The 27,619-nt window shown below is 35.8% G+C and overlaps 1 protein-coding gene across 5 annotated transcripts in view; it reads left to right on the forward strand.

The window, feature by feature from the left end:
• Nucleotides 1-27,619, forward strand: part of PPP3CA (protein phosphatase 3 catalytic subunit alpha) — a 329,754-nt gene that overhangs the window by 30,620 nt on the left and 271,515 nt on the right. The window lies entirely within an intron of this gene.

Consider the following 27,619-nt stretch of genomic DNA (forward strand, 5'->3'; position numbering starts at 1 on the left):
AGAAGTTTTTATAAAAGAGGAGTAAGCAATGACCCTTATAATGGAGGGAGGTGGCCATTCAGATAACTTAAAGAAATAGATCGGAGGAATATTTGTATTTTGCTTCTAATCTCTTGTTTGTGGTTCAAGTGAAAAATGTAGAAAGCATGTCCTAGGGATTATTTTTATTCTCTTACAGTCTATTGAGTTAGATATTTTTTATTAAAATATTTAAAATGATAAATGGTGACAAGGGTATTATAATGCCATTCCATGTAGTTTTCCCAGCAGAGCAACAAGCAACGTACGAGTTACCATTTTGAAAATGAGATCTTTTGGTCACTTGGCTGGTAATATCTTCCTAATTAAAACGTGATACATTAGAAGCCTAATTGCAAAACTCATTCTTTGAAGTCAACATATGTTGAAATATGCACGGTAGTGTTGTCGATACAATTGTTGGATAGTGTAATGCAAACGTATTTTCGCAAATATCTGATTCCCTTCAGTTTCTGGATTGTGTCCCAGTTTTAAATGTAGGGTAGATGATGAAATTGCTGGGCATTAAATGCATGTAAAAATTGCAAATGCATTCTATTTTTCTCTTACAATTACTTGACAGCCTCAGACTATTTTTTCCTGTTGGACAGTAATGACTCCATTCTCCTAGTGTTTATCCCTCAAGTGAAGTGCTTCTTAGAATAGGATCAGTTCTCCCACTTTTCGTGTGTTCATTAATCAGCTCCAGTTGACATTTAATTATTCCAACCTTCATATTCACAGCCATTTAAAAGTTAAGTTTAATAGAGTTTTAAAAAGTCCAAACAAGGTGTGTCTTATTTAATTTTATTTTCACTTAAAATTCTATTACTAAAAAAGCCAGCATAGCCATTTGCTTATCATAAATCATGCCTTCTTTTAGGAATTTTAAAGGTCTGTTTAATGGGACTCCTGAGTAGACAGCTGTACAGTCTGAATTACCTTAGATTCAAAACATTTCAGATGTAGGGTTCTACCAACACGAGTGCTGATCTCCACACGTATTGAAAGAGGTTGGTTAGGGCTGGGATGCTGTCTTGCAACACAAAACAGAACATAAATTGAAATTAAGACAGTCTTGTATAAAATCTCCATGTCTGCCATGTTTGCAGATGTCAGCTGTACAAATAAGAACATTAATTTGGAACTTCTGAAAATGACCCTTCTGACATGTAATGCATCTTGGACAAGAAGATGATTCTCCTATTGCTTTAAGTCAGAATCTCATTGGTATGTCCCAGAGATTAATTCTATATATTGGATCCTCTAAGAACTCAGAATTTCTTGGTATTAAAAGCTAAAAGATATTTATAATAGAAAAAATGAATTTCCACTCATCTGATCTTTTGTAAATAAATGATGTAGCTTCAGGAAAATGCAAGAATTTGAAAGGTCTAGGGTGAAGGATTTAGTTAGATAGGAAGAGAAGGAAAGGAGAAATAAACTTTTGAAAATGTATTGAAATAACTTGCCTTATATTTTGGTTTACATTTCCAAAGCTCTTTTTGTGCATTTCTTTTGTCTTTTGTATCCAAAATGTTAATATGTCAAGGACATTGTTTTTTGTTTTTTGTTTTTTTTTTCCTGTGACTGTCTTTTTAATGTTTGTAATGTTGTTGCCTGGTACAGTGCTGGGCAGAAAGCTCTTATGCTCACTTGTTACATGTGTTGATTGTCTTTTATGCATTCTGTTCTTTGTTATTTGTCCCTGTAGTACTAATCTACACAGTTTCTTTTTAAAAGCTGTAATTAAAGATTACTTGAAATTCCTTCAGAAAATGCAGCTTAATTTTTCCAAACAAAATTTTACCAGAGGTATTTTATTTTTTTTTTCATTTCATACAAACTCTCTGTACATTAATTAAGTGAATGGTCGTTCATCCAATATAACAACAAAATAATTCATAAATTTTAGTTCTATAATAATGTAAAAATAGAATTGTAGATAACTTTATTTCAGACATTTGCTTTTCCTTTTTAGATAAAATCTCTTCTCTAGGGTGAATTCTTTTATTAACTGTTTATTCACTAGATGTTATTTGATAAGTTCTATATTTCTTTTGTATGTCTCATATCACATAAGTTTAAGTTATAAGTATAAACTTACCATGAAAATGAAATTGAATTATAAAGATCCATGTTACATAATTGCAATATTTGCATTACACGTAAGTATGCTGTATAGATGTTTATCTCCTTTATCATGTGTTTAATTCAAGAGTGTAGTTTAAATCAAAATTCTGTGTGATCATTTTATACTTTTCTCATTCACTTCTGCTTATCTTTTTTACCTGCTTATAGATTAAATGAGATGGTAGCTGTGTGAGCTACCGAGAATGGTTGGTAGATTAGGCATTCATTAAGTGTCAGCTATTATTTTAATATTTTAATGTCATGTAGTGATATATATATATATATATATAAATCTAATGTAAATATAATATAAGTATAAATAAATATAAATAAATATAAATATATATAACAAAGCACAGTGCCTTGTTACACCCTAGGCACCCAACAAACTAATTTTCTTTCTCCTAAGACAGAGAAGAAAAACATGACAGGAATATAATACAGCAAAATTAAATACATAGCACTGTACTTTCATAATTTTAAAAAAGCATACACTGATCTCTTAGAATTTTAGCTATACTTGGATTCATTGGCAAATATGAAATCCTGAATTGATGGATTGTCTGTTTCATTTCTATGATTTATTTAACATAGTGAGAATTGACTAATTCTTGATTTTTAAATGAGTCTCCTTTCATAAAACTTAATTTTTTTTTGGTGATTTTAATCTTTGCTTAAAAAAAGATTTTAGCATTTCTCACTATTCCATTTAGTTTTAATTAAATTTTCTAGTCATGTCTTTAGGATGATGAATTTCAAGTAATTTGCTGTTCCATCTCAAACACATTAATATGAATTGTATCTTGCCAAGTAAATTTATAACTTTTATTTAATTCGAACAAGATCCATGATTCAAAATGTTTAGGCATGCTTTCACTGTGCTGAATTTTGTCATAGACTTTATATATTATTCCCAAGTAGTTTTGTTTGATTGAAGTAAATCATGTTAATTTCAAAATCAAACACAAATCCCTTTTTTCTTTCAAAATAGAGTTCTGTAGTTACTTTCGTTATTATTCTTGCAGGACAAGTATCACCTTTTTGAAAAAGTTTGAGGGCTTGTGTGATTACATTAATTCCATGAGCTAAGTTGATCAGTATTAAAATATAGCCTAATGGTCCTCTTTATTGGCTACTGAGAATTTTTTTTTTAATTTAAGCCACTGAGAATTTTTTTTAATTTAAGGCTATTTTTATTTTTGTAGATTGTAATAATTGTGAGAGATTTAAAAAGCCTTGGCCGTGAAAAACAAACTACTATGTAGAAAAACAGGAAGTTAGTCAGGGAAAGCTTTTCTTACTTATACAAATAAAATTATCGGTAATGCTGCAGTTGAAGAAAGTGCAACTGGCATACTTTAGTTAAACTGAATAATTGTTAGGTAGGTGATTTGATAATTCATTGAGTTTCATCACTGTGCTTAGCAAATCTTTATATATTGATCTTTTCATATAGGACGTGGAATACAGAACTAACGTGTTTGGGTCTATTGACTCTTTAGGATAAGTTGATAAATGCATGCTTATAAAATAGAGAAATATATAGCATACTTTTTAAATTATTTTTTCTCATGAGATCAGTGTAAGAATATTCTATAGAAACACTCGATTGTATCACTCCTTAGAGAATATATCTCTTTTGGTTAATTCTGACTGCTAGCCATCCTTGTGTAGGCTACAAAGCAAATTAATCAGTAGAATATGGTGTATTCTTGTGCAGGTACATCTGGATTTCTTTTTAAAAAGTATACGGTTGGAATTTTCCCAGGGCCCTACATGGCGTGTGTGTGTGTGTGTGTGTGTGTGTGTGTGTGTGTGTGTGTGTGTGTAATATGGCTTTATTTTACTTTTAGGCAGGGCCACATTTCTTTCTTTGTAGTTAGTGTTTCAGTTTGCCACATGTAAGAAAGTTTTCCCTGAGCCCTAGAACAAGATGAAGATTATGGGACTGTGAAGTATCTTTCCCTCTGCTTCCCAACATTTTGCCTTTTGAGTGTCAAGTGTTTATATGAAACCTATATCACAACATAACTACTTCAGAGCCAGGCTGCCCCTATTTCAGAAGGATTATGTTTCTTATATTCTATTATTTATGTATTTTTGTCAAGTCGGAAGCTTTGTCATTTTATAACATCCCTAGGAATAAAGCCCCTTACAACTGGAAGCCACAGGAAGTACCAAGATGACACCTGACGTGTGCTCTCTTTTTCCCTTTCTGTTTCCTTGGCTTTTATAAATCATAGATGACAAAGGCCTTGCTCTCAAAGTGCAGAAAGGGAATGGTAGAGGAAGGTGGGGGCAGGGCTGGGACAGCTCTTTATATTAAACCCTGGATTTCTTTTAGTAGGAAATAACTTCAGTCTCATATGTGTTGGTGAATAAAATTTCACATTTCAGAAAGTATGCTTGAATTGAATAATGAAGTGTTTTGTGACTATAAAATTTTTACTAGTAATTTTTTTTGTTAAAAATAATTCTGAGATAGTACATTCAGGGGGATTTTGTGAACATTCCATATGCCAGGTATCAGGATAACAACTGTAGGTAGGTACACTGTACCTGTGATACAGTTATAATAACACAACACATTAGGCAGTTTTCCCCTGCCAGTTTCAAAATCTAGAATTACTTTGGCTCAGGTAAAGTCATCTTGGAAGAAAATAGTATTTTAAAATCCCATGTACGTAGCATGAAGAATTTTTGAATATGAAACATATATAAAAATGTTGATAAATTACTTTTAATTTCTCATTCCAGGCCAGGCTTCAAGTGTATGAATCTTTACGAGCACAAAAAGGAGTCCTCGTAACTGTAGACATGAGTCATTACAAGATGTATTGTTAAGTTATTTGGGACACACCCAGTAGATGAAAAGGCTAAAAAATGTGTAAGATGTAATTAGGAAATTCTCCCTTGATGACTCAGTTACCATTGTTCTTTCTTTATCATTAATTATTTTGGGATAACAGATTCAATAGATTCATAGTAAGAATTCGTATTATGAATCAGCAGTTTGTGTCATTTAATGAAAGCAAACTTAGCATAGAATTGGAATACATATAACTAAGATATTTAAAGAAAAGAAGTGTACCTTTTTTTTTTTTAATTTTTTTTTTCCAACGTTTATTTATTTTTGGGACAGAGAGAGACAGAGCATGAACGGGGGAGGGGCAGAGAGAGAGGGAGACACAGAATTGGAAACAGGCTCCAGGCTCTGAGCCATCAGCCCAGAGCCAGACGCGGGGCTCTAACTCACGGACCGCGAGATCGTGACCTGAGCTGAAGTCGGACGCTTAACCGACTGCACCACCCAGGCGCCCCAAGAAGTATACCTTTAAGAATGCAGTAAATGCTTCAGTTGTAACCTCATCGGTTACTCTGGTCTGGGAAAAAAACATTGAGTATAGTACTTGGTCCAAAGAAAGGCTTCACCTACTAGGCAGTGAGTGTCCAAGTGTCAGCCACAAGGTACATCTGGTAGACTTAAACATATAGAGGAAATTCCAACCAAAAAAATGTCGCATAGTTGACCATGTTTTATCACTGGAACGGTTATAACTACATTTGATAATCAAGATGGTAACTGTCACATAATCTAGACAAGTCATTTGTCAGGAGAAAATGTTTGTAGGGAGCTAGCATCTCTATCTGTGGGCATTAGAGCTGGACTTTTAAAGAAGGTTCATTTTCAGCTGGTAAGTCAGCTAACCATGGTGGCCTAGCTGGTTTTCTAGGTTGGTGCTGCCAGACTACATTCTCAGAATTGTTTCGCAGAGGTAAAAGCCCCCAAACACTGGAAATATGGCAATTATTCATCCTCATTTCAACATACTCTCTGTTCACGTTCCCACGGGACAGGAAAAGTGAAGCCGTAATCACAACATTGACTGGGGTAAAAGTTTACAAGGCAGACGTTCTCTACCCTCAGACGTTCTTGTTTTCCACAGAATGTGGGGTCATTTGTAGAAATACAGATGGTATGCCAACAAAATCTGGCTTTCCTCGATTTAAAATGAAATTAGGACAGTGATTTCTTTTCGCTCTACTTTAGATTCTTTGAATGTACACCACAATCTAAGTTTTGTGTGTTTTGCTGTGGAACATTCTTTGGTAATTTGGTAGAGCCATAATACATGGAAATGCCATCTCCAGGGTCAGTACTTTAGAGGACAAGAGGTAGTGTAGTCACCGAGATATTCAACAAATGCTTGTGGAGTGGAGGTCTACCAGGAAGGGAAAGCTCTGTCCTTGCTTCATGTTCTTGGTCTAGCTCTGAGACCTTGTGCACACCCGTTTTTGTCTTGCGTATCTGTGCCGTAAGTCCCACATGTCAAACTAACATGTGAGACTAACATGACAATTACACGACAAAAAAAGAAACAAAATGAGAGTACGCCTTCACACAACAAGAAATCTATATGAAATAAGGGATTTGGTCCTTTAGTAATTCTATAATGCTTGACATATCAACTTCAGAATTACAGTAAAACTTAGAACAAAGAGAATGACATTTGTAACTCAGCTTGTTTACTTTTAAAAAAAGTTCCAGTTTTATTGAGAAATAATTGGCATGTATCATTATATATGTTTAAGGCACACAGCATGATGGTTTGATTCACACCTACTGTGAAATGATTACCACCATAGATTTGACTTACATTCATCTTCTCGTGTAGATACAGTAAAAAGACCAGAAAGAAAAAAAGAAAAATAATCCTTGTGATGAAAACTCGTAGGATTTACTCTTTTAACAATTTCCCTATATGTCATGCAACAGTGTAGCTATCGCTGACATATTGTATGTTATATCCCTTGTACTTAATTATTTTATAACTGGAAGATTGTATCTTTGACCACCTTCCTCCAATTCCCCCTTCCCACTCTTCGCCTCTAGTAACCACAAGTTGGATCTCTTTTTCTAGGAGTTTTTTTTTTTTTTTTTTTTTTGTCTTATTTAACTTAGCATAATGCCTTCAAGGTCCCACTATGTTGTCACAAGTGGTAGGAATTCCTCATTTTAATGGCTGAATGATATTCCATTGAATATATATACCACAACTGCTTTATCTGTTCATCCATCGTTGGACACTTAGGTTGTTTCCATGTCTTGGCTAATGTAAATAATGCTTCTGTGAACATGGGGGCGCAGGTATCTTTTTGTGTTACTGTTTTTGTTTCCTTTGGATGTATTCCCAGAACCAGAATTGTTGGATAATATGGTAGTTCTATTTTTAATTGTTTGAGGATCCTCCATACTGTTTTACATAGTGGCTGCATCAATTCACAGTCCCACCAACAGTGTAACAAAGGTTCTCTTTTCTCCACATCCACATTTGTTATTCTTACCTTTTTGATTATAACCATTCCAACAGGTGTGAGATACTATGTAATTGTGCTGTGAGTTTGCATTTTCCTGATGATTTCAATGATGCTGAGCATCTTTTCCTGTACCTGTTGGCTTTTTGTGTATCTTCTTGAGAGAAATATCTATTTGGGTCCTTTGCCCATTTTTAAATTGAGTTATTTGTGGTTTTTTTTATTTGTTTGTTTATATAAGTTATATTGAGTTCTTCATGTATTTTGAACAATAACACCATTATCAGATACATATATGGTTTGCAAATATTTTTTCCTATTTCATAGGTTGTCTTTTCACTTTGTTGATGGTTTATTTTGCTGCACAGAAACTTTTTAGTTTGATATAGTTTCAGTTATTTTTTATTTTGTTACTTGTATTTTAGGTGTTATGTTCAAAAAGTCAGTATAATATTCATGTCAAAGAGCTTTATTTCTATGTTTTCTTCTGGGAGTTTCATGATTTGAGGTCTTATATATAAGTCTTATCTATTATGAGTTAATTTTTGTGAGTGGTATAAGATATGGGTCCATTTCATTCTTTTGCATGGGAATATACAATTATCCCGGCACCATTTATTGAAAAGACTATCTTTTCCCCGTTGAGTGTTTTTGCCTCCCTTTTTAAATATTAGTTGGCTGTACATGCTTGGGTTTATTTCTGGGCTCTTGGTTCTGTTCCGTTGGTCTATTTGTTTTTGTGCCAGTACCATACTGTTTTGATGACTCTAGCTTTGTAGTACAGCTTGAAATCAGGAAGTGTGATACTCCTGCTTTGTTCTAAATCTTGAGATTTCTTTAGCTATTTGGGGTCTTTTGGGGTTCCAATATGGATTGTAGGAGTGTTTTACTACCTCTGTTAAAAATGCCATTGGACTCTTGGTGTGGATTGCATTGAATCTACAGATGGTTTTTGGTGTCTTTGATATTTTAGCAACATTAATTTTCCCAGTCTAGAAACACAGGATACCTTTCCATTTATTTGTGTCTTCTTCAGTTTTTTTCATCAGTATGTTGTAATTTTCAGAGTGGAGATCTTTCGCTTCCTTAGTTGATTTTTTTTTGCTAAGATTTTGTTGTTTTTGACACTATTGTAAGTGGGATTGATTTATTTCTTTCTCAGGAAATTTGTTGTTATTATATCTTGTTTACTGTTTGATTTACTTTTGATGAATATTTTTCCTTTTGGGTCAGCATATGAATATTTTGGTATTCTCTCATTTTCCCTGAGAAATAAGGATTATAATGGTATATAGCCCATATTTGTTTGCCCTTTATATAGCTCCATGTATCAATCATTACTGCTGATTTCTTAGTGGAAATTTTTCTTTCAACTTCATTTTGGCTTTACCTCCAAATGCCTTCTTCTGTTGGCTGAAATTTAGCCCTATAATTTGTGGCTTTCCGGAGAGGGAACCTTCGTGGTCAGGTGGAGGAGGGAGGCTGCATTCCAACTGTGGAGTAAGTAGGTGTTCCAGACAGAGAGCTGACTCTGGAGTGAGGAGGGGTGCAGGGTGAAAGTTGGTTACTAATTCAAGCCTTACCTGAGGCAGGATTTTTTAAATAGAAAAGTGCCCTCTCTAATTAGCTGGCCCAATATGCAATTAGATTAATGACAGCCAGCTGTTGTAGAAACCTCTCCCAGAGTTAGCTAACCAAACAATAGATGTTCCAAGGATATGACAAAGAGCTAATTTTCCTGCACTAGAGAATTTGTATCTTTACTTCTCGTACTTGCGATGGACTGCCTCATCACCGTATGAAGGCCGAGCACAGTCTCATTTTTGGGAGTCAGACATAAAACTTTTTTCTCCTGTGGATGTCTGCTTGGGGGGAAAAAAAGCGTATCTATTACTTAATTGTAACTTTTCAGTAAATCCTGTGCTCTCAAAGCATGTGTAAAGCTTTGAAATTAACTGGTTTAATTGGTAATAAAGTTCTTTACTACTAGAGATGGGAGTATTTCCGTCATTTAAGATTCACTGAATACATAATCACTTTTGTGAACCATGAAAAACACTTAGAAAATTGGTTGTTAGGCTAGATATATTTTAGTGATAATTAAGTATATGTTCTTAAAAGTATTCTTATACTATTAGATGCTAGTAGAAGATATGTCATCATTGATTTTTCCAAACTGCCCCCTCACCAAAACCTTTGATAACCTGCTGTTTTCTGCTTTTGAAGTGGGAAAATTATGACAAATGACTTCATTCTGAAGTTGCACTTGAGTAAAAAGTTTTGATATTACTGATCTCATTTTATTTCTGTCCAAAGAACATAGTCACCTTTGACCTTTTATGTGAAAAAAAGAGTGATTGTTCTAATTTTGCCTCCATACTTACACTCTAAAAGGAGTATGTTCTAGGCTTTCTCATCAATTAGGCTGGTCCCAAATTAAATCGTGGAAACAGATCATAATTCACATTGTAAGTATTTGTTGGTTTTCTAGAAAACTTCAGTGATGATTAAAGGAGCTGTTTACGTTCATTTCACTTTTCCTGAGATGTGAAACACTAATTCCGTAAATGCATTTTCATAAACTATAATTTGTGGGTGCAGACTATTGTACTTCCAAAGTTATGCAGAAAGTATTCTTTATTTCTTTTGATCACCTCTTGAAAGTATGGTTAAAAAATGTCAGAGGATGACAGAAAGAAAGAATAATACCTTTTGTGGTCTTAAATGGTTCAGTTTTCAAACATGAACTTTATGGTCCACATGAGAAAAAGAGTTACTACAAAGCGGTTAAGCTACTTGAAAACCAGGCAGTTTTTCTTGCCTAGATGCTGAGAAACATTTTCGAGCCATTCCAAACCACTGGGATCATTTACTCTGATTTCAGATAAGCAAAAATAAAATAAACAAACTCCTGCCCATGTGGGAACTGGTTCTGCTATCTCTGTTCCAACTCTGCAAAGCCTGAATGTCTCCCCAGTATCTTTGAATGGGTCTCATTGTTTATTTATTGTGCTTTTCACAAGTGCTTGTAACTTCACCCTTGTTTTACTAATAGCTTTGTTCTAAAGTGGGTTGACATTTCAGTTAATTTTCAATGGCCTCAATGTTTTTCCTTAAATTAGGCCAGACTGATGGGTCTGTTTAAAATGAGACAGTTTCATATAAACTGTAGCGAATAAAAATAAGGAACTTTTAGTAGAGATTTTTGAAATTGTTTTCCTAATTAAAAATTGGAAAGTTAAAGAGATGTTTTTTAATATTTAGTTGCTTGTATTGGTAAAGTAAATAAATGGATATAGAGTTTAGTGTAGAAATTATAAGTTTTTGTATTAAAACCTATTAGATGTGTAAATATTGTACATTTTTTAAATTTATTTTTGAATATAATACTTTTAAAAACCTGATCATGAGGAATTCAGAAGATAGGTCGATGGCTTCCTTATCTAGATGAGCAGATGGAAACACTACACAATATTTTATGTTTAGATTTTTATTGCATTAACTTTTAAAACCATAAGAAAACTTTTTCATCTGTAGAAATGAAACTAAAAATGAAACTACCGGAGAATTTGTCCTTGTACCACGAATTGAAACTTAAAAATTATACAGCAGTACTGGCACGGAAATGGGCATCATTAGGCAAAATCTTGAAACAGGTTCTAGTACAGAGTAAAACTTACTTAAATGATAAAATGACATTTCAATTAAAAAGAAAAAGCATGGGATATTCAAAAAAATTATATGGCATAGATTTTAACCTTATTTGATTTTATATATAAACATAAATTCCAGGGGCATCTGGTTGGCTCCGTCGGTAGCACATGCAACTCTTGATCTCCCAGAGTCATGAGTTCGAGCCCCACGTTGGAGATAGAGATTACTTAAATAAATACATAAATGAAAATAAATCAATATTAACAACATGAATACAACCGAAAAGCAATCTAAGTAAAAATATTAGGAAAAATATTAGGAAAAAAATAGGATACTAAGAAAATATTGTTCGTAAACTTGCTAACAAACTTTGAGTCAAAAAGCAAAGATTGATGGATTTGGTTACATAAAAAGTAGAACATTCCCATTTACAAAAGCACCATAAACAAACCAGAACAATATTTGCAAAAAAATGGTATAAAATTAATATAGTTATTATGTAAAGGGCTTTAGCACCTTAATAAAGAGAAAAACAAAACAATTTGGAAAGGGTATGAACCATAAACAACATGCAGATGTAGCCAGTGAATATTCATAAATGTGCTCAACTTCATGAGTGGTCAGGATAATACAAATGAAAACAATAAGGTGTTATTTTTATCCCATCAGATTGGCAAACTTAAAAGGACTTATAATATCTAATGCCCATAAGGATATGCAGTGATTGACTTTTTTTGCATGTTGTTGATAAGAATGTCAGTGTTTAACACCTAAAATACACTTATTCTTTGTCTCACTGATCTTAGTCTTCTAGGAATCTATCCTTAGAAAATACGAATATATAGGGATAAAGTGTACGGTGTCCACTGTTAATAAGCTATATGTTGTTAATCTGAGTTAATTGTTAAACATGTATTTTTAGCAATTAAAAAATCAGTGAAAACTTACTGAATCAAATATGATATATTCAAACTATAGAATAGAATACAGCTCTCTTAAAAATTATGGGTAGGTAGCTGTATTCTCGAGAAAATGTACATGACCTTGTTTAGTGAATAAAGGAAATTGCATATATGTATGTATATATAAATCTATGATCATATATTATATATCAGTTTTGTTAATAAAAAGACATCCATAAAATGCATACATTTGTCTATCTTTGTGTACACATAGTCAAAATACGGATATTTCCCTATTAGATAGATTAGAGAGGTGGAGGTGAAAAATTACAAGTAACCTGCAGTTGTAATGTTAAAAATGTCAATACATTTTTTTAAACAGAAATTTTGACCATTTTACTTTAAGGAGACACATTATTTCAAAACAAGTCAGGATTACATGAACAGTGATCTCTGAATTTAGAGGCAAATATATAGAACTATAGATTGTGCCATTTTGCTTCCTTCTCATTTTGACGTAGTTACAAGGGGGATTAAAGCCCTTCTTGATTATGAAACATCCTTCTGGGGTTTCTTAACAAAGGGATGGATTTTGAAGTGGGATATAGCTTTGAATAGCATTCAAAATAAATTTAATGGCCACTCCCAACTTTTAAGGGAGACATAAATTTGCCATAAACTTTTCAAATTGATTTCCACCCTTAATTTATAACCGCTTTAGGATGATTCAGGACGATCTCCCTGCATTACTCCTAAAAGGCAGTGGTTTAGAGCCAGGAAGCTTTGACTTGTCAGGTCGGGCTCTGCCTTGCTGACTCCAGGCTGGATTATTACTATGGCTCTGAGACTTAATTTCTTCTTTTGTCAAATGGGAATGATAATGCTGAGAATTAGCTAGTCAGTACTTTCAGTTCATTTGGAGCTCTGCATCAAAACGTATGGTAATGACAGACGTAGAGATGGCACGTTCTGTGATTTATCTTCGTATAAGTGGGGGCGATAGCAGCTGACATTACAGATCAAGAGTTACTTACTACTCTGTGGCAGTATGCTAACTTAGAAAAGTTTGTCCTTGCTTATGGGATTATGTAGTACTAAGATGTTTACAGTAATCTATCACTGCAGTTTGATCTTCTCGTGGTGTTAGAGCCAGCAGGGACTTCAAAGTTTGAGACTGTCACGACATGGTAAAGATGATCAAACTGAGATGGATTCCTTGTCCATGGTCACACAGCTGGTTTATGACAGAGCTGGGACAGCATCTGGGCAACGTGCTGGGAAGTATTTCTGGCATAAATGAGTTAATAAAATCATCTCTTTACTCTTGATCTAGGGCTTTTTCTTTAGCATTTGTATATTTTACTTAATGTGTTTCCTCATTATCGTGCATGGGATGAGTATTATAAAGAAATCTAGGTAATCTACTGGTGAGAATACTATCTAAAAGAAAAAGTATACCCTTTTAGAAGCTGGTAGCCTTGCTTTCATTTTTAATTTTTTTCCCTTTCAAGTAGAGATTTCTTCAGGATATTCTATAAACTATACTAAATGGACTAATTGTTGCCGAAAACATATATAAGTGATTTACTTATTTGCATGTTTAACTTAATTGGACCATTATTTTGTGGTTTCCTCTGAGTTCATATGTGACTTAAAAATACATTTAACTGTTTTAAGAGAAACTTGTTATTTGGAGTAAGCACTGTGTCATTAAGTATGTACACAAGTACCAGGTAATTGAAAAATATGTAAACCAGTCTTTACTAACCTAAGAAGGATTACTTTTCCTAGAAGTGAGCGTGATTGTTGCATTACTTGGGTGAAGAATGATCAAAAGAATTAAGTAACTCACATCCTAATTACATTGGAAATTTTTGAGCAGGGAAGGCCTAATATGTAAGAATCAGTGTATCAAGTTGTTTTTGATATTAAATGAGTTGAATTCTGTAGTCTCAATATATTTTGGACATTTGAAGATATGAATGCTTGCTTTGTACGTCATTGGAGTTTGTGTGTATATGTATATATATATATATATATATATATATATATATATATATATATACTTATAGAAGGGAGAGATTTTTTTTTTTTTAACGTTTATTTATTCTTGAGACAGAGAGAAACAGAGCATGAACGGGGGAGGGGCAGAGAGAGGGGGAGACACAGAATCGGAAGCAGTCTCCAGGCTCTGAGCCATCAGCCCAGAGCCTGACGCGGGGCTCGAACTCACAGACCGCGAGATCGTGACCCGGGCTGAAGTCAGACGCTCAACCGACTGAGCCACCCAGGCACCCCGGGAGAGATATTTTATATATAAACATACATATATATGTATATACATTTATAGATAAGAATGTGTATACAATTTGTTCACTGTGTTGGCCTTTTAGATGATTCTGTTTGTGATGCGTGATGATGAATTCTGGTAAGGACTTTTGAGGTAGTTTAAAGTAAAATCCTATCTCTTAAATGATTTGGTAAGATTGAGATACTTTTTTAGTCGAATGCCCCCCCCCAGCCCCCCACCCCTTATTTTCTCTTTTCTTTTACCATCACATCGTCCATGAACAGTGATAGAAACAATGATATTCTTAGTATGGAAAGAACTTAGAATTTCTCAAAGATACATTCCTTTTGGGGAAGTAGATATACAGTATGGTCTGGGGTAATATTTAAGACCTCTACATGAAATACTATTTTTTGCAGCATAAAGTGATTTAAAATATGAGCTTAAAAAGTAGTGACAAAAATTGTTTGATCACTATGGTAACCCTAATGCCTTTTCCCTGGCACAGATCGTCATTCACAGTTTATGTTTTTGATCTGATCTTTGTTCTTTATGTGTCAGGAAGACCTCAGCCAAGATATGTGGTTTTGCCAATCTTTTATTCAAGCAGGTTTTCTGACTAAACATGTTTTATAATGTTATTATGATTCACATCTTCTGGATACACGGTGTTTATACGGGTAGTTTGACTTCACAGCTTGAAATGTTTATTTAATACGGATGTGCACTAATTTTATTAGTTTGTTAAATAAAGTTGATAATATTTTAGCTTATGTGTCCTTGTGACCCAAATTATTTGTCTCTCTCGGTGTCTTAGTCTGTTATTTGTCTTTTTACTTTACTTTTTTTCCTCCTCCTTAGCAGACTCTGTTCCTGGAGGGCAAAGAGCATTTAATCAGCTTTACAAACCTAGTGCCAAGCATGGAGCTGGGCACATAGAGGTATTCAGTTAAAGTGTCTTGCAAGAATGCCTTTTAAAGTATCTTGGGGAATGTGCAGGGTGCTAGTCCTTGATGATAATGAGAGGCAGTAGAATAAATGTGTCTCTACCTACTAATGCTTCTGACTTGATGAAAAGAGGTTAGACATTTTGTAATAGAGATTGTGAATCATTTGCTCAGTGTCATTTATTGATGCTTAGCACATATTTGTTGCAATGGGGTATTAAGATAAAAAAAAAAAAGTAGGGGGTCCCTGGGTGGCTGGAGAAGCTAGGTGGCTCACTTGGTTGAGTGTCCGACTTTGGCTCGGGTCATCATCTCACGGTCTGTGAGTTCAAGCCCATGTCGGGCTCTGTGCTGACAATTCAGAGCCTGGAGCCTGCTTCAGATTCTGTGTCTCCCTCTCTCCCTGTCCCTTCCCCACTCCCACTCTGTCTTCTCTGTCTCTCTCTCTCAAAAAATAAATAAACATTAAAAAATTTTTTTAAGATAAAAAAAAAACAGCCTCTGTTCTCTAGCATTTCAGAGATAAAAAGAACAAGACTATAAAATTCTGCTATGGAGACTTTCTTAAAGAACAATAAAAGATCCCTTCTAGGTCTAGGTATTGACAGCCAGTTAATGGGTGACTGTGAATGAAGATTTCTTTGCCTCAGTCCCGGTTAGAAGGGACTCTGAGACTCTGTGGTACTGAATGACTTCGGCTTGCACCTTAGGGACTCTTGAGTCTGTCTGGTGGAGCACCTTCCTGTGAGGGTGGCATAGAAGGAACTATGAGATTTACTGGCTTGTGCTGATTCTAAGACTTCTAGGGGGAACACTAGGATCCTAGATTTTTTGGAACTGAGAGGAACCTCGGGAATCATTCATTGCAATGGCCTGTCCCTGCTGAGAAAGCCCAGCAGGGATGTGCCCTGGCCCACAGTTAACTCTGGGTGAGCCACGATCCCTTTAAGAGCTGGTTGTCTGATTCCTGGTCCAATCACTTTCATCAGCAGTGTGCTTTTACTCCTGAAGTGATGGAGATAAAAGTAAAAACAGCTGAACTATTCAAACAAAAGGAGCTATAATCAAAACATTATGATAAGGCATGAAAAACCAATCAAACGAAACTACCGTCATGGTTTTACTTAAAAAATGACTAAAACAGTATGCAGTAGACCTTCAGTATCTGAGATTTAGGTCAATTGCCAAGACCAATATTCCTGCACGGAACAACAGAGAATGAAGACTGTAGAAGCTTCTGTTATGTATGTTGTGTTTTGAATTTTCTGCTCACTTCTGGCTATGTATGTGGGGGCTTTCATGGTTGACCCTTTTCTGCTGGGTCACCCGGTGGGTTTCCCTTCCTGGCAACCCAGGTACTTGGCCAGTATGCTACATGCATAGTCAAACTCTATGGTTCTTAAAAGGATTTTTGGGCCAGCTTCAGTTACCTTATATCAATCTGCTGACGTTATTCTGGTTAAGCAGTGATTTGTATTATGAAGCCAATTCATGATGGCCATATAATAATTACGCAGGACATGGTAAATGAGTGTGCTGATGATTAGTTTTGCTCTGTGCCTTCGGTTCTTCATTATGAAATGGAAGCTCTTGAACTGACTCTGTGTTAGGCACTGTGTTAAAATAGATAGTATTTATTATCTGGAATAAATCCCATTGTAACTTTAAGAGAAGATTAAGGAGTAAGGAGGATCAAGGAACTTGTCACTTGCCAGTATCATTGACAGATGGCAGCCAAACTTCATTAAAACGAACAGATAAGAGAAAACGAAGAAGGTAGTGATGTATAAATCTTTCCTTTTTTATCATTATGTATTATTTCATTTGCTACCACCTCTGAACCAGTGAGATTTCAATATGAAACTTACACGTTCCCAGAATTATATTGTATCCAATTGTGCAAATATTAAAATTTTTCTAAAGAAGCTCTTAGTGTTTTAAATATATCCTTACTTCATGCATTCTTATTTAACTTCAAAACATTTCTACAGTGGCTTGGCTGCAGATTTGTGTTATAGAAGGGACCGTGAAGGACACATTAAATAGCTTAGTACAGTTTCACTATGAGTCATTAACTAACTTCGGCTACAATTTTAAGTCTCTTAAGTTATAAATTTATAATTGTTTACTTTATCAGTGGTAGTCACCTATGCATAAATGGAAATTTTTGCATATGTTTGCAATAATAAATAATCTTCAGAAAAACTATCCTATATTTAGAAATAGTAATTGGGAAACAGAAGCGGAGTAATCTCGCTGAAACCCTCAGAAAAACAAGCCTGTGACTAAAACCTTTAAATAGAATGACACTGTCACGAGAATCTATGGAAATAATGGGGACATGGGGGAGTCTGTCTTTAAAGAGCAAATATATATTCTTAGGGGCGTCTGGGTGGCTCAGTCGGTTAAGTGTCTGACTTTGACTCGGGTCATGATCTCACAGTTCATGGGTTCGGCCCGCGTGGGGCTCTGTGCTGACAGCTCAGAGCCTGGAGCCTGCTTCAGATTCTGTGTCTCCCTCTCTCTCTCTGCCCCTCCCCCGTTCACTCTCTCTCTCTAAAAAATAAATGAACATTAAAAAAAACAAAAAGCAAATATATATTCTCCTAATTACCTCCTGATTTTTTTTGAGGTTAGCTTAAAGCCAAAAAAAAGAAAAAAAGAAAAAAACGCAAAACCAAAACCAAAAACAAAAACAAATGAACTGGCTTACCAAAACCTAGACTGTAATGAAAACAGTTCATTCATCTTTTTTTTTTTTTTTATTCCTCCTTAGCTTTTTCATGCAGCTCTGAAGGAACAGTAAAATGAACAGAATAGGCGCTTGGAGAAATATGGACTATATTAGACTCTAGATGAATAATAAAGTTAAAAATTTGCATATATATAATACCTATATTTAACTGTATAAGCAAACATTCTGGCCTATAAGTACTGGTTAACTCTTATCTTCCACTGTGAATGAGACACAGATAGAATTAAAAATGACTTAAAGGTTACTTTAATTGAAATGAGTTGAATTTTATTTGAATAAATTACCCACATCTTAATGAGGTTGGTAATTCTTGACAAAGTTTGGAAATTCTTCTCGTGCTACTGTGTGAAAATATCTTTAAAATGTATAAATTTATTATTTTTTTTAAAGGTTAAGTGCCCAATGTGTCTCTCTACGTGACATACTTTCTTGAAAGACATAATATTCCTTAATGAAAAAAGAAAAAACTTTGCCTGTTTTAAAATCTGTTACAAAGGAAAACTCGATGACAAGAAACCTTTTTTGAGGTCTTATGATTACACAGAAGTTTATCTAATGTTCATAGGGTGCTGCGTATGGTCCATCCAAGTGAAAGATCCAGCGTTAGACTTGTAGAATTCAAGTGTTTGTCTTTTTACACTTTACATTGGAATTCAGAACCAGTTAAGGGGACTGTGAAAAGAGCTGTAAACATGTATAAATCATTACAGTACGTAATGTCTACATGTAAAACGGTCATTGTAGATTTGCTAATTATCTGGTTAGATTTATTCATGTTGACAGCAAAAAGCTATAATTTAGATCCCGAAGAGAAAAGTTTGAAGCAAAGTAAGCCCGTTTTAATCTATTCTAGACGTGGCCTCTAATCATGAGATCTACGATGAGTTTTTGAATGAGGGTGACCCGTTTTCCAAAAGGAAAGTTTGGGAAATGCTCAAGGGATGTTATTTAGAATTCCTTCATAGTCTTAGAACACACATTTGCTCACGTTTGAGGTTTTCCACCTGCATATGCTTTATGTACAAATTAGAAAAGAGATGCCCATTTTGATAAAACTCAGGTCTCATTATTCATAAAGGTCTTTCAGCTACTAACAAATGAGTGAATATTTTTTCAGGTAAGTAGCTCTTTCCCTTAAGTAATTGCCTTCCGGTTCCCTCGCCCTACCTTATGTTTAACAGTTCTTTTGTATTCTCGGGTTCTAGATAATTAAATTGTTATAGTGTTATTGTCCTAGTGGTTCCCAATGTATCAAGAGTTTGGGGGATAAGGGATGTTGGCAGTGTCTGGAGACATTTTTTACTGTCACAGCTAGGGGTAGGGATCAGGTACTGATATCTAGTGAGCAGAGGTCAGGGGTGCTACTAAATATCCTTTAATGTACAGGACAATTTCCCATGACAAAGAATTATCCAGCCCACAATAGCAATAGTGCCAAGGTTTAGATGGAAGGGATGGGCTTCTCTCTCTATTCCTTGCCATATGTAATGTATTTATTATTTTCATCATTAAAATTCACAAAATATACTCCTAGAATGTAGTAGCATTAGAGACCAAAACTTAGCCCTTAATGAAATAAATCATTAAATTAGCTATGTGTAGGGAATAAAAAATTATAACATCTAGTTAACATGTGGATGGAAAATTATAATACTGAAGAATACCTGGAAAAATTAGTAGCAATTTGGTAAAATTCAGTTTGTGTTTTAGAATTACGTATTGCTGAAGATGCAGGGGTCTTAGTGATCATCTAAGTTGATGGTTCTTAGTTGAGGTGATGTGTTGATAGCCATTAATGCTTCAGCATTACTTGAGGAGATGTTTCGCTCAAAAAAAGAATGCTTAGAATCCTACTCTAATATAGTACTTTTTATAAGCTCACTTACTTTTTTAAAGTACTTGTTGGAAGTGGGTGTTATGACCTTACTGCCGTCACCACTCCACTTCCTCTTTGAGAACCACTGCTTGCATCTACCCCATATTGGATGGAAGCGCAAAGATGGTGGCATCCCGTAGGTCACGTAGTGACTGCTGAACTAAAAAAGCAGATCACTGACTTTGTTCCCCCTATTGTTTTAATAGGCTTGCTCTTCAAATATTGAAATATTTTCTTATCGATTACATTCATTCTCCTTATACTTACAGAACGCTTCCTAGGTGCCTGCCAGGTCCAGTATAGGATACAGACATTGTCCCTGCCCTCCCGGAGCAGAAGAGAGAAAGAATAAAACAAATAAGCAATACAAGCAGAGTAGGAGTATATAACAAATGAGAACAAAAATATTGAGCCGCAGGGGACCTAACAAACACTTGGAGCATCTGAGACCCAAGAAGTCAAAGTGACCTGCTCAAGTAGGGCCTGGAGCTCTGCACACAGTCCTCCTCTCCCACCCTGTGCTGGCAGACGTGTAGGTTGGGAACAGGGCCATGCTAGAAAAAAATATGAGAGAATGAACTGGAGTAAGAGTAGGTACTGCAACGAGAAAGTGACCAGCCCTTCCTCCTTTCTTAAGAGGGCACAGCCACAGCTGGGCTGGTTGGGATCCCTTGGAGGTCTGAAGAACAAAGAGTTCCTGAGCTTGTGTCATCCCTCACACTAGGCTCTGGGCAGTCCGCAGCTGCCCAAATTATCTCATGGAACAGGGGAAGCATGGGAAGGAAGGTGGGAAAGGGTGGAGCCAGGAAGTAAGGGAGGAGAACACAAAAAGTTAGTGGAATGAGAATGGGGAAAAGTCAAGGATATGTTTTCCATGCTGCTTACCCTTTCCTACCCTGGAGCTTCAGAATGGACTTGTTTAGAGGCCACATTATAAGTGTGGATTTTGTTTCTAGAGCAGCTTCCGATAGCCTCCTTCATGTATAATGCATTTTGACTATAGCAGTAATAGTACTAAAGTACCAACATTTTGATAAAACATTTTGAAATAGTGGATGAGATTTGGGCAGTATGGTTAGCAAGTTGATTTATCAGGCTTATAAGGAGAGCCTGTAAATGACCACATAGATTTGGAAAAGGATTTTCAAAATATTTAAATTTTGGGGCGCCTAGGTGGCTCGGTCTATTAAGTGTCTGACTTCGGCTCAGGTCATGATCTCACAGTTCACAAGTTCGAGCCCTATGGTTAGGCTCTGTATGGACGGCTCAGAGCCTGGAGCCTGTTTTGGATTCTGTCTCTCTCTCACTCATAAATAAATAAATAAACATTAAAAAAGATAATAAAATATTTAAATTTTATGATCTGATACATGAAACTAGCATATGGAAAAACACTTCAATACAAACTAGATTCACTAGTCACCGTATGAGAAAAACATTTTCTTTTCTCCTTTGAATCGTATCAGCTCTTAAGAATGCATAAAATTTTGTTCAGGAACATGCTGTGCCCTCCCGTGCCCCCACCCTTCATTTTTTGGTTAATTGTTGTTTGCTCCATTGTAAGTACTAAAAGCTGTAGTTAGTTCCACTTAGTTCATCATTCTCTAAAAAGTTTTTTTTTTTTTTTTTTTTTCTAATTTGAGAGCAGCCTGATTAAGGAGTATTGTGGCAGTAGAAATTCTCTAATTCACTGCCACAGTATAGTGGCTCCTGTGTACAGTGCCCAAAAGTGAAACGCTCTAAAGTAATTATCTCCCTGGTTCCTGAGAGAATTATTTGAACCCACAAAGAGGAGACCGAGTTCGAAGCCACGTGGAGATGCCATGGGAAGAGGTGCCTGTGCTGATGGAGTTTAGGACGAGTAATTCTGATAAGCTTTCAGCTGTCAAAACAGGTTAGAGGACATTAGTAGTCTGTCAGAAAGCAATGAAACTTAACTAGGGCTATAAATGGCATCTATGGTCCTTTACAAAATTTTGAGTACAAAACACCCATATTTGAATTAATAAACATTTATTGGAGGTAATTCTGTATTATATGCTGGAAAGTTGGGCAGGAAGAAAAGAAGGATTGGACACAGTTCCTGCCCTCAAGAACCATAGGAACTTTTAGGGAAGAAAGGACTCCCATGTTGGGGACCATGTGTATATAGGACAATAAATTGATAACCATCAGTGGGCTCAGAGAAAGTGAAACAAGTTGTGAGCCATCTAAAATATATATATTTGATCCCTTTACCCTTCACACTGCCATTGTCTCCTATACATCATTCTGATCAAGCAATAATTAGCCTGCATTTGCTTTTGCAGCTGTTGTTCAGTATTTCCCTTCCTTTTTGAGGTATCTTTGAGAACAAGGACTGTGTCTTACGAGTCTTCTTATTCTCGGTGCCTATCGGTGCCCGCGAAACACATGTTGGATTTAATGACTGAATGGATAATGAATGTATTGATGGGTGAAGCTTTGTGAAGGAGATGAGCTGTGGACTGATGGAGAGTTGAGGCTGGGAATGGGAAGTAGAGGAAATATTCTAAACCCAAACGAGGTCATACTGATGAGCATGAAGTTCTGGGATGGTCATTTGGCTTAGATTTGTATAATACATGGGAATGCACATCAGTACACTCAATGGATTGCAGGTAATAGGAACCCCAGCTCACAGTGGATTAAACAGCACCACATCAGTAACTTTAACTTTCCAAATGAGGAAATGGTCTGTAAGAAAACTGCTGGTAGTGAAACCAAAGCAGGAGTTATTTTGCCCCACATGGAAGGCTGATCTAGTTGATACAGAGGCTCTTACGGCCCTATGTAACTGAATAGCCTGGTCCAAGGGCAAATCTTCAGCTATCATTTGAGCTAATCAAATGATGTAACCGGGGCTGGTTATTCTGCTGTCCTGGGCTCTGTCTTCCTACCTAGATGGTTTATTTTCATGACTACAGATTGGCTGTAGTGGCTCCATACCCTGTGAGGCAACTCCAAAGACCGTGGTCTTGCCTGCTTTCATGTCTCTTGCATCTGAATGACTCTGATCTTGTTAGCTGCACATCTCAGAACCAATCGCTGTTTCCAGGGAATTGGGATATGCTGTTTGGCTTTTGTCAGTCTGACCCTATCCCATGAGCCCGTGTTTATTAACTGGCTGCATGTTCTTTTAGGTGCCGGGGATGGTGTGGAAATTGAGGCTACATGCCTCCACTCTCAGCCTGGCACTCTCTGTACTCCTTGCTTTGTTTTTCCCCACAACACACATTACCTTCTAATACACTATAAATTTTACTCTTGGCGTGGACTATCTGTCTCTCCTTTGTGGAATGTAAACTCTACCAGGGCACACATTTTTGCCTGTTTCGGTCACTGCTCGATCCCCTTTGTCCAGCATATGTAGGAGCTCAATTAATATTCCTTGACATGAATGGAGGTTTAATGAGACAATGCCCTTACTTTCTTAAGCTTACATTCTTGTGGAGGAGGGCATATATTAAATAAGTAAACACAAAAATACCAGCTAGCGCTAAGGATTGTTAAAGAAAATATTGATGGGACAGCAAATGCAGGAGGGGTGGTTTAATTTGGGTGGCGGTTCTGCCTTGATTGTATAGCTGATGACAGGAGACACATGGGACTTCCATGTGGGCATTCCTGGGACCTGCACCAGAAAGAGTCACACTGATACCAAGATAACAAACATGATGTTCCTTTACAGAGTGTATGTTATGGCCTAATCAAATTAGGAATCCAGTTACACCCTTTAGAGAAACCACTATTCCCAAGATTTTTGCTAGCTTCTTCCCGGCAAGTCTCATGAACTTTTGTCGACTTTTAAGTCTGTGTCTCTCATTTCTTTTTGAACTGTAGGTCACATTTGTTTTTTGTTTTGTGAGGCAAAATGTTTGTATTATACGGTCTTGATTGTCCACATGTGGGTGACACATTTCTGATGCCATACTAGCTTCCTTCCTAAACGCTTCCTTGTGCCACCTTCGCACCGTAATAGGCATTTTAGTAGGGCATGCAAACCCATTTTTAGTAGTGGTCTTAAATATAATTAGGAAGGTAACTCTGGCACACACACACACACACGCGCGCACACACGCACGCACACACACACACCAGTGTTTGAAGTAATTTGGGCATTATCCTATGTTTTGGATTATTCATCAGTGGCAGTTAACCAAAAATCGGTACAGTGCTTGTGATGGTGTTGAATATATCACTGCAATCAACTGCTACTTGATGAGATTGAATCATATTACAGAAGTTCTATCATGACTTCACAGATGTCAGAGAAGTCATATTATGATCTCATATTTGAAGATAGGGAGAGATTTTGTGTTGTAAAAAGAAAGAAAGGTTTAGAAATCCTACATATATGCTTATATATATAAAATAAAAAGTGCGAAAAGATATATACCAGGTTGTTAACAGTGCTTACATCAGGGAGTGAGTTTTAGGGGTTGGGGGGAATACTGATTTTACTTTAGACTCTGGCAGATACAGGCTTGAAGTTTACCTGGAAGCATGCATTATTTATTTAATTCTAAAAAGTAAAAGAAAAAATTAAGAGCACTTAGAAAATTGCCTCCAGAGTTAATCCTAAAATAATTACTGTATATTTGGTTTTACTTTACCACTCCTATTATAAATGGGTATGAGTATTTTATAAAGCACTGAGGCATTGCAGTTGTTAAGAAAATTGTTTACAACCTTTGACTCATTCCAAAGAAATAATTCAACCGAGGAAGGGAGCTTTATTACATGAAGTTGCTTGTTGCAGGTTTAGTTACAAGGGAAGAAAAAAAGAAACACCTTAAATGTCCAACAAAAGAATCATGAAAATCATAATTGTCCACCTGAAACAAAAGTGATTCCACCTTAAACCCATTCTGTAAAAAGACAGGATAGAGATAAGTAAGCAAGTGAATAAATAGCTTATTCAAGTGGAATATGATGGAATTCTTAATGATATTATAGCTGGAAGTATGTGGGGCATATAGAAATGTTACGATGAAAATGCAGAATGGAAAACTATAAAGGAGCCATGATTACAACTATGCAACCCAAAGGTGTTCTGATATGTAAAGATGAAACAAATATGCTAAATAAAAGTGCATATTCTAGTATGGAGCTATTTTGTTGGAGCTATTTTGTTATAATTTTATTTTATAAGTATATTTTAATGTAGATACATTTTTAGTATACAATGGGTTGGCATTAATTTGTAATGGTGGTTTATAAAAGATAGCATTCCCATAGCATTTTGTGTAATTGAAACCATAAAGAGTTTTTTTTTTTTTCTTTTATCGTGTACAGTTGGAGTGACAGATAATTGTTGTGACCCTCACTTTCAGGATTTCCTTTTTATAGCCAAGTTGACAGGAAATGCCTCAAATCAAAAAGGGGAAGGAGGAAGGGGCACAAGGCACTCCATTGTGTGTGATTGTGTGTGTGTGTGTGTGTGTGTTCTAATGGTTTAAAACATTGCTTCAGTTTGGATTATTTCTATCCTCAGAACAGTGCATAAACATTTTTTGGAAAAAAGCTAAAATGTTTAGACAGCTGCTTCCTTTATTTTTTTAAATATACAGATAATATTTTTATTACCTCACAGACATTATTATGCCTTTGTAACTAAAATGCTTCAACTCCTGCAAACCCCTTAACTTTATTTCTGCGTTTGGTAGCACTATTTTGATATCAATCTTCTCCTCCTCCTCTTCCTCCTCCTCCTTCTTCCTTTTTAAAAATTATTGTTATCTATGAATTTGTTTGACTTTAGGGTACCTGCAAATTGAGATGACATAAGAGTAATTAATTTCATTTTTTTGTATCCTGTATTGATACTAAGATGTTATTAATTTCATATTTAGTAGTCTGCATGGGCGACCTTGCAATCTTTTTTTTTTTTTTTTTTTTTGGAGGGTGGTAACCATTATTTTATCTCAGTAAAAACCATGGCCTTTATGTATAAACTAAGACATGTAAAAAAGTAGAAGATTAATGCCTTTTACCTGTGACTCTGCAACACTAAATAATCTATATACATTGGTTTTTCAGCCTAACACCTGGCCGTTTTGGTGATTTATTAATTTAAGTGACTAATGCGGTAGGAGTGGTTGATTCTATTGCTTGTTTAGATACAGCCTTAAGCTTCTATCACCTCTTTTGCATTGTTGGCCATGTGCACTGCTGGCCTTACGATGTGTTTTGCTTTCCCTGGATTCCTTAGGCTCCTATTTTTATATCAGATTCTACTTTGGTTGCTGGCATGGCTTTAACCTGGCAGGGCAAAGGGCTTTCTTGAAGGTGACCTCAACCTGTCTGACTTCAACAGTCTGGGCAAGGAGGGAAAAAAAAACAGTGTAAGGCAGCCAGAGCTGAGTTGTTGGACACTGTTGTTTCCATTTGCATTTTTTTGAGATTGCATACAGCTTAAGTTACCAACCATTGATTAGCAAAATAACTTTAAAGTTTGTCTCTGGACAAATTTACTGAGAACGTATTTGGGCATTTTCTCCATGTTTATTATAAAACACGTGCTAGTTAATAGACAACTAGCTACTATTATGTTTCCTTTTTTATGTCACATGATGCATAGATCTTGAAAGGCAACCCTCCCCCCCTCCACACACACACAATTCTGTGTGTGTCTAATTGAAATGGTGTGCACCTTTCTTGCCCTGGATAGAGAATGATGTGGGTCCTTTAAACAGAAGGCTGCCCAGGGCATCTGAGCTCCATTCTCTGGTGCTGGGAGCTAGACTGTATATTGAGAAAATTAAAGTGCTTTGCCACTGTTTTGATCAGAACCTTGTGTTTCCATGAAGAATATTTTCAAAATAAAATCTCTGTCATGGAGAAACAGTCAACATCAGTTCTTTCCAAAGACTCTTATCTCTGTTTCTTTTGGTGGTACCGTACTAAATGTGTATATTAAAAGGAATTTAGAAAAACTGAGCGTGACTTTTCAGTTGTGTTTCTAATTCTTAAGTATATTTAAATATGTTTGAAAGAATCAAAGATATAAAGCTTATGGCTCTTCCAAAAATTTTAACCTAGTTACGGCAAGATAAATTAGCTAAGGTGTATCTTCTGGTAGCTGTTTTTTCCCCCTGCAGTTGCTGGGTTTGAGAAATGAAATACAGATTTGAGAATCTTTTTGTTTAATCTTTAAACATTAAGTGGTTAGTAAACAAAGCCTTAAGGTACTTTTTTCCCTTATTTAACAATTTTTTAAATGTTCATTTATTTATTTTGAGAGGGAAGACAGAGCACGAGCAGAGGAGGGGCAGAGAGAGGGAGAGAATCCCAAGTAGGCTCTGTGCTGCCTAGCACAGAGCCCAACATGGGGCTCAAACTCATGAAACTGTGAGATCATGACCTGAGAGGAAACCAAGCATTGGGCGCTTAACCAACTGAGCCACCCAGGTGCCCCACTTTTTTCCTTTATTTTAGGAGAAAAGATATTAATATTATATGTACATACACACTGGTCTCCGCATGTGTACAACCTAAAATCCGGCGGGGAAAAAAAAATGTATGCTTTGCACTAGAAAAGAAATCACTGACAACTTTTAAGAACCTACAGTTTCAAGTTCGAGCTGCCAAAAACTGATCCTGAGCTACGGCAGCTAATGGACTCTCCTTAGAGAGGTGAGGAGGCTGAACCCAGTCACAGATGACAGTTGACCCACTTACTCAAACCTTATTAAAGGACCAGGTTCT

This window comes from Puma concolor, chromosome B1 (assembly GCF_028749965.1).
Source record: "Puma concolor isolate L17-30 chromosome B1, mPumCon1.1.hap2, whole genome shotgun sequence".
NCBI lineage: Eukaryota > Metazoa > Chordata > Mammalia > Carnivora > Felidae > Puma > Puma concolor.